The following is a 9,045-nucleotide window of genomic DNA, read 5'->3' as shown; positions in this document are numbered from 1 at the left end:
GGGATAGACTATGGGCTTTCTTGGCTTTAGTTCCATGATAGTTATTGGGCCCAATTAGGAAGTTGGACCATATTTGGCCTTGGGATGCCATTTAAGAAATTAGGCTTTTTGAGCATTTGGGTTGGGCCCTGGTTTTGGGCTAAGTAAGAAAGGGGTAAAATGGTCTTTTACCCTGGATATTAAACAAGTAATCTAGATTATTGATCATGGGTCGGGATCCAATTATTAAGTGGATATTATTTGATGATGTTAGCACGCGGATTTTCCGGACCAACAGACTGAGATTTTATCTAAGAGATTATGCAGCTTGAGGTGAGTTTCCTCACTGTGTTTAGCGGGTCGAAGGAACCAATTCCGACCCATGGTTTGTTATGTTTAAGATACTAGTTGTCTGCATGACTCTTGCATTTGTTATGTGTTTATATGTTTACCAGGCGGGGCCCGTTTCCAGGTGTGGCCTGATGATTATATCGTATGCTATTTATTTTTGTGATGTTTATGCATGTGTTTATATTTTGGATGTATATCGTGTAGAGCCCGATTCCAGGCAGGCGTGATGACTGACAGATCTGTTTCGAGAGGGCACGATGTCGGGCGGGGCCCATTATATGTTTGATATGTATGGTATGTGGTATTTTGGGGAACTCACTAAGATTTGTGCTTACAGTTTTCAGTTTGTGTTTTAGGTAATTTTGGTTCGAAGGGAAGAGCCCAGGATGATTACAGTACATACAATACATCGTTCCGCTTTTTATATTCTTCAGACGTACTTGGATGTTTATTCATACACTTTTATTCACCAAGGTTTCTATGATGTTCTTTTAGATAATGGTTTTAATTAATTTAAAATTGAAATTTTTAGTCTTAATTTTTGGGACGTTACACGAGCCCTTCTTTTTCGAATCGGAAGTATGTGAAACCATGACCATAAAACCGTAACCACAAAGCTTAGTAAGTTCCTCTAAAATACCACATACCATACATATCAAACATATAATGGGCCCTACCCGTCATCGGGCCTTGCCCTACATCAGGCCTCACCCGAAATAGAGCCCCGCTCGGAACAGATCTGTCAGTCATCAGGCCCCACCCGGTATACATAAAAACACATAAACACATGCAAAAATCACAAACATAAATAGAATACAATATAATCATCAGGCCCCATCCGGCATCGTCCCCCATCCGGTTAACATATGAGAAAACATACATGCAGAGTCACGCGGACATCTAGCACCCTAATCATAAAAAGCTATGGGCCGACATTGGTGTCTTCGACCCTCTAAACACATTTAGGAAACTCACCTCAGACCGCTGATAACCATATAGTTGCTCAGGTTGTTGAAGCAGATAACCTCACACCAACTAACAATAAACACAACCATGATTAATAATTAACCCGATAACCCAAAATCCAATTGCCAATCCATAATCCAACTTCATAAAGGGTAAAAGACAAATTACCCTTCCTAAAACTAGTCCAATAACTCATGGTCCAAACCCCCAAAAGTCCCAAATTGAAGCTCTCCAGAGTACGCCCCACATACCAGAAATGTACACCCTGCGTACACACCCCCGAAGCATAAGGTACAAGCTATTTATGCACAAAACCAACATTATGATGAGCGTACTCTCCTACATACACCCATGGTACTCATAAGAGGCCCAATAATCCATAATAAGCTCTTAATGGTTGAGACAAAAGCATCTGAACACTTGTCTAAGCCTAAATCATGTCTTAACACATAAAGTTGACAACTTTACTCCTTTACATGACTTATTGGGACCAAGTCCTTGTTTTTATCCATATTCAAAACACCAAATCATGCATGCGTCAACAAAAACCCTCAAGATGACATTTTTATGACTTAACAACTCAATAGGGACCAAATATGAGGCTCAAAGGTCCTAGAGTAACTTCTACTCAGAAGATCAACAACCTTGGGACCAAAACATGATAAAAACCACCCAAGACTATATCTACACTAGAGAACCATAAAGTTTGAATCCCATACCTCCACAAGGTAGATCAAGATGCACAAAGCCTAGATCCACAAGGTTCAAGCAATCCCACACTTCTCCAAGAAGCTCCTTTTTCTTCAGTGAGCGCCAAAACGCATGAAATCACACCAAAAGCTCAAGAACAACACCAATGGAGGCTTTGATTTTGTTGCTAGGGTTTAATGGGATGGAGGCTGAAGATAAGAGGGTTTGGTGTTAAGTTAAGATCATTAAATAGGGTCCAAAACCCTAAATTAGGGTTTGTATCTGGCTGGAGTACGCATGGTACGCCCAGCGTACTCCCTTAAGCATCCATGATCCTTCTCCCTAGTATGCCCAGCGTACTCCTATGTACGCCCAATGTACTAGGCTGAACCCTGATACCACCCAACTTCCGATGGCCATAACTTCTTCGTTCTTAGTCCGTTTTCGATGATCCTTATATCCCCGGAAAAGTAGCAAGAAGCTCTTCACTTTTATCAACTCATCCTTGCCTTAAAACTTTCCAAACTAAATCCAAAATTCATAAAATACCCAAACTACCACTTTACGATTATACCCTTGGGCTCCAAATCACAAACATAACCCCCGAATCATCTAACTTACATTACCCACACCCAAGGGGTCTAAATCTCTCTCTTTCCTAAAGGCCCTAAGCCTTATGATAACCAATCTTCGGGTTACTGTCCCGAATTAGGAAATGATTCGGAATAGGGTGTACAACATTACTTCTAAATCCAAGAAAAATACGTGAATGATTGACAAAAATCATACCATATTAGAGATCCCATTGAGTTTTTGGTTAGCTTCAAACACACCCATACACTCCAAATCAATACTCCATCATTTGTGTAATCACACACATAAAGATCAAGAGGAATTTTGCATTTATACCTTCAAAATCTCCAAATTGCTTATTTATGTACCATGAGATCACCAAGGAATGGTCTAAATTGACAAAAAGCACACCGTATTCCCTTGAATTTTTTGGTTAGCTTCAAACACACTCATACACTCCAAATCATTACTCCATTATTTTTGTAATCACACACATAAATATCAAGAGGAATGGTGCATCTATACCTTCAAAATCTCCAAATTTATCATCTATGTACCATGAGATCTGATTTTATATCTAATTAACTACTAAACTCAACCAAAGAAATCGTTTATCACCCTCTCATCCTTGATCTCTCTTTTTCTCATTTCTCACCTGATAACAAAAAAACGAAGGCAAACAGCCGAAGTTGCTTCCATATGTCCATTATCGACAACTAGCAGACCCCAAGCACCCTGATACTTGTTATTGCTACCTTCATCGACTGCAACCCCCCTTTTCCCTTCTATTTCAATGGCCAATAGCCCCATTTTCGTGTTTCCTTTCCTAAAAAAACAAAGCAACCAAAACACTCCCCCAATCTCCTTCTTTTGTGGTCATCATTCCCCTTATTTTTGTGTTACAGAACCATAAAATGGAACAACATAGGAGGCTATCGGAACAGCCCCCTCGCACTTCCCCATCTCCTATCAAGCCACAGTTGCCGGAGAGCTAACTAGAGTGGTCGTTGCCTCTTTCCTTGCTCCATCAGACCAACCATCATCCACCCCTTAGCATACATTGTTGGAGTAGAAGAAGAAATCTACTTCCTCCGTTCCTTTCCTCATTCGGTTCGGTCGAGAATCGGAGGCCTTCTCTATCTCGACAACAAATAAACCATCAGACCTGATTCCTTTCCACCTCCACCTCCTCATTTCTCTTCCTTCGACATTACTGATGTTTTTCTTGTTCCTCCTTTCCCTAAACTTTGGTGTATTTTAAACAAATCAGCCCTCCTATGGAGATTTCTTTACAAAATCAGTCTAAGACTTAAACATTAATTCCATTTAAACCATTTTAGTCCCTCCCTTGATTTATTTTAATCATAGCATTCCTACTTGGTTAATTAAATTACAAAACAGCCCCCAAAAGTTTAAATTCGTTGTGTAACAGTCTCAAAAGTATTTCAATGTTCAAGAATCGTGGCTTTGCGGTTTCTCATGACAAGTCTCTCAAAATAAACCGATTTCATACAATTCAAACTCACGATTCAAGGGTGGGTGCTTATGGCCCCTTTTTAATAATTTTAATTATCTCGGGGGAGGGGGGAATACATTTGCCAATATACTTTGTTTATACAAACAAATTATCCTTTTATACGAAAATACAATAGGTTTAGTTTATAAAAATGTTATTTAACAATGTAACATAATGTTACAAATAAACTATTATAACCTTTTCATATACATAATGTAGTTATTTTATCTTGAAATAACTAATCCTAAACAAATGCTACATCAAACAAAAATATATGATTTATATGACATTTTATGTCATAAAATGCCTATCATAAAACCTGGTAGTATTTCAAGGATTCAAGCTATTACTATGCATGTATATTTATATGTTTAAATACATCAAGTTTACACAGATGCTCTTTACTTTGGAATGTATATCTTTATAAAAGTGAATACATTACACTTTTACATACATACCAAGCATACTCGGCTTTTATAAACTTTATACAATGAAATTCCTTATACCTAGTGACTTAACCATAATTAACTTACAGATGAGAGCTATTCACATACTTTAGTTAAGGGATTTTTAGTGAGACAGTATTCATTAGCTAAGTCTAAATACATAGCATACTCACACTACTATAACCGTTAATCTTTGGAGCGAGATATATATGTATAGATCTATACAGGGTTGACATCCCCACCTATGGTTGCTAGCTACAACCTTGACCAATCAATCAAAGCGGGTGATAAGTGTACTATTGTTACTATAATTTCCAATGAAGCGTTGTAAGGGGGTACCTTCAGTCACATATCTCGATTATATGACTCACTATAAAAATTAACTGAAATCTCTCTCTCTCACTCACTCACTAAAAACCATGGGGTTAGTTGCTTTCAAAATTATTTTAAGTATGGATTTACTTATGTAACAGTACAGTTTGGTTTTCAAGTATATTCAAGGATTCTTTACAAACACGGTTTTAAGAATGGATTTACTTATATAAAGATACATTTTGGCTTTCAAATACTCTTTACAAATATAGTTTTAAGTATTTTTATAATTACAAAGAAAATACTTTTTAGACTTTTTAAAAGTATTACTACTGTTAGCAGAAAACTTGTAACTCTCACCGACCTTGTGTTGACCCTCAAAACTACATGTATGCTCAAGAAATCTCTAAACAGACATTCAAGATGGATTGGATTACGAATGACGTAGTTTACTAGTTGTTGTAATATCTGTCTATCTATTAAGGCAATTAATGTATTATTATTATCTGTAAAAACATTGTATTCAAATATCAAGATGGAACACGAATGCTATTTTGTTTATTGTTGAACTTGTGCTATATGTTCAGTTTACTTGTGATCCATGAACTTCGTCACACAACATGGTGTGTTCTGTCACCTCGGTCGAGAGTGTGACAATGTTATGTTGAGGTGACAACATTTTTGGTGTGGTATGGATACTTTACTACCTATGATATCTACTTGTTATCACCACCCGTAATAATTTAATAGTATACATTAACAAACTACCATTATCTATCATAGTTTGTATCATACAAAAATTTCTCATTTTTTGTTGATATTTGAAGTTTATTAGAGAAACAAAGGCCAATTTTTTGGTAAATGTTTTTAAGTATGTTTTACAAAGAAAGTTACAAAACATTATAATGTCTACAAATTACAGAACGTGAAGTTAAGTTCACTGATTAAACATAACATAAAATTTCATTGATATGCAATGCAATGCAAATAAAAAAAAGTTAATAGAGAAATATGGAATGCATTGTTGTAAGATAAAATTTCATCTCTATTCATGTAATAGTATTATTGGAAATAGTGTCCGAGGCCATTAAGTAGTTGGTAATATTTCTAAATAATAACACGATCCTTTAGGGTTGGCCTCATAACACAATTAGTTGTAACACCATAATTTAAGGTGTGAGTTTTATGCTTCAATCATGTAAACTTTTGGTGGCCACGACATGGTGGAGGAGGATCACCATGACATCGAAAAGTCTTATGAGTCATGATTATATTTAAGTGACCATGACGTGGTCATACATTAGCCACGATGTGGTAACATTTGGGGTTCAAAACCCTAGATTCCGGGCCTTGTGTTGTATTTAAAGGATGTGGTGACTAGGGTTTGTCCACCCTCAGCCTCCCTCGCTCCTCAATGACCATAAATTAACCCTAGCCTCTTTGTGATCATCTTGGAGGTCATTTGTGGTGTTCTTGTGGTTTTTTAAGAAGGAAGAAGGTGCTTTTTTCAAGGATTCATTAATCAAGCTCTATCTCCATCCCTTGGTGCATCTTCTGGACTTTTGTAAGTCCACAAGGTTTTACCTTTTTGATGCAATCATCTAGATCTAGGAATTTATGCACATTTCTTCATGTTTATGTTGGTCTTGAGTGGATGGATCCAATAAAGTTGGCAACTTTATTGATCCTTGAGGTCCTAGGAAGGTTAGATGCTCCATATATGAAGTATTTTGTAGTTTTGAACTCTTGCTTGGGGTTTTGACCGCGTTTCTATAATTTTGAACTAAGTTGAGTAAAATAATTTCATTGGACATGCATGTCCTCAAAGAAAGGATTTTTATGATACATATGAGTGTAAGGAAGCTTTCTGGAAGGTATGAGTATGGGGCTTAATGGATTAAGGTCTTAATCCATTAAGTTGATTCTGATCAGATACCACAACGTGACAACCTACTTGCCACGACGTGGTGATGGAACAGTTCATGACTATTTTTTCGTGGGATAGCCACGACGTGGCTAGAAGTAGGCCACGGCGTGCTGACTTACTAAGTTGACTTTGACCTTAAATGTTGACTTTTGACCAGTTTGACTGCTAGTCAAACTTGGAGAGGTTTTGAGTGGTAGCCTGAGGTTTGGTTTATGATTGGTTAGGAGGTTCATGTACTTGATTCTGTGGAATTTTGAGTAGCGGAATACAACTCTTTGTAGATGTAAAATTGTAAAAGTCGAATATAGTGTATTGTATAGTTTCGCATTTTATGTTATTTTACTAAGTCATCTGTTTTGCGAAGTGATAATGTCTAGACTTTGTATATTGTTTGTACACTCATGTTCCCTATAAATAGGGACTGAGGTTAGAAGTAGAGAGGGACTTTTTTCGTAACAGATATCTCTTTTCTGCTTATTTTGTAATCAGTCTTTATCAATATGAGATCTGATTAATATTTACACTTCGTGTTCTTAATCTTCAATCACTCAAATCTAACTTTGTTTTCTCAAATCTCGATAACAATTCTCATCAATTGGTATCAGAGCCTGATTCAAACTGCTTTGATCTGATTTTCGTGTTAGAATCATTTGCTTTTTGAGTTGCAACTTTTTACTCAAAATTTTCCGCGCATTTTGGTTTTGAAAATCACTTTTGATCTTCAGATTTGAATTGATTCTGTCTTTGAATTTTTAAGTTGAATAATCGATTAGTGATTTGTGATCAATTCATTTGATCAAATTCGCTATTTCAACAAGTTTTTCAAGCTTTCTGAAAATTTCTGTGTTCATCAATGGCGAACTTCAACATGAATACAATGACTTCCTTCTCTCACTTGCTTGGTTCCTCAACCAAAATTCCGATGTTAATTCCAGAATACTATGATCAGTGGGCTGATAGAATGGAAGATTACTTAAATGGAATTGATGAAGAACTTTGGAATTGTATCGATGGAACAGTGCAAGCTCCTGCTAATGTTCAACCAATTGGACCTTCTACAACATCTACTGAAGTTGCTGATCAGGAAAAACGATTGAAGAATAATGAAAAGAGGTGCATGAGGGAACTAAGAGGTGCTCTACCTCCTGTGGTTTACAATTACATCCGTAGTTGTAAAACAGCCAAGGATATCTGGAACACTCTGAAAGAGAAGTATCAAGGTAGCGAAAAAACGAAGATCAACTCTGTGAAGCAATGTCTAGTTGAACTGAAGGAATTCAGACAAAAGGATACAGAAACTCTTGAAAATTACTATGATCGTCTGAATGAGCTTATGTTTCGCTGCAATAGGTATGGAATCACTAGGTCTCTCATGGAGTTCAATTTAACTTTCATTATGGGTCTTCACAAGGAATGGCGAAGTGTGAGCATGATGATTAAGAATCAACAGAGTTTTGATACAACTAAATTGAATGATCTCTACAATCAACTGAAAACACATGAAAATGAGGTTTCAGAAATGTATGAAGAATCAAAACAGGTTATTGGAGGTCCTTTGGCTCTTGTTTCAAAGGTATCAGAAACTGATGTTAATGAAAAAGATGGTTCAGATGAAGAAGGATTTTTGATGAACTCTGATGATGAAGCTGTGGCATTCTATTTAAACAACAGAGTTAAGAAGTTTTTCAAAAAGCCTTTTAATCCAAAAGGAAAGACAAGTGATGTGAAAAATGCAGTCATAAGAACTGGAGGGGAGGAGAGGAAGAAATTGGAGAAAGCTTATGAGAAACAAAAAGATGCGAAAGAAGAGAAGAAGTTGAAAGGTGATTCAGGAATTTTGCTATCACTACTGCAATGGTGCGAATCACTTCGCAACCGATTGCATGCTGCGAAAGAAAGAAGAGAAGAAGGAAAAAGTTAAAGATGAAGCATACTACTCTAAAAAGATTGAAGAGATAGGTGCAAAGACCAAAGGAGTGTCTTTGGTTGCGAAGGGTGAATCTGCTAATGAAGAAAGTGGAACGTATCAGATCTGGTCTTCAGGATCTGATGATAAGGAAATGAGGCATCCCACACATGGAGCAATGTTCGCAAGTTTTGAACATTGCGAAGAGAACATTTCAGGGAGATGCTTCGTATCTAAATCCACTGAAAAATCACCAATGACAACCAAGGTACGTGCAATACTTGAATCTTTTAATATTCCTTTATCTGCTTATGATGCTGAAATTGTTTCATTTGATGATACTGTGGCTTATTTTGATTCTGTGATTGTGTCTGCTAGT

Source organism: Lactuca serriola, chromosome 6 (genome assembly GCF_051521515.1).
Source record: "Lactuca serriola cultivar US96UC23 chromosome 6, Lser_US96UC23_V15, whole genome shotgun sequence".
NCBI classification, from domain to species: domain Eukaryota; kingdom Viridiplantae; phylum Streptophyta; class Magnoliopsida; order Asterales; family Asteraceae; genus Lactuca; species Lactuca serriola.
The sequence above is the reverse complement of the archived record's forward strand: the minus strand, read 5'-3'. Positions refer to the sequence as shown.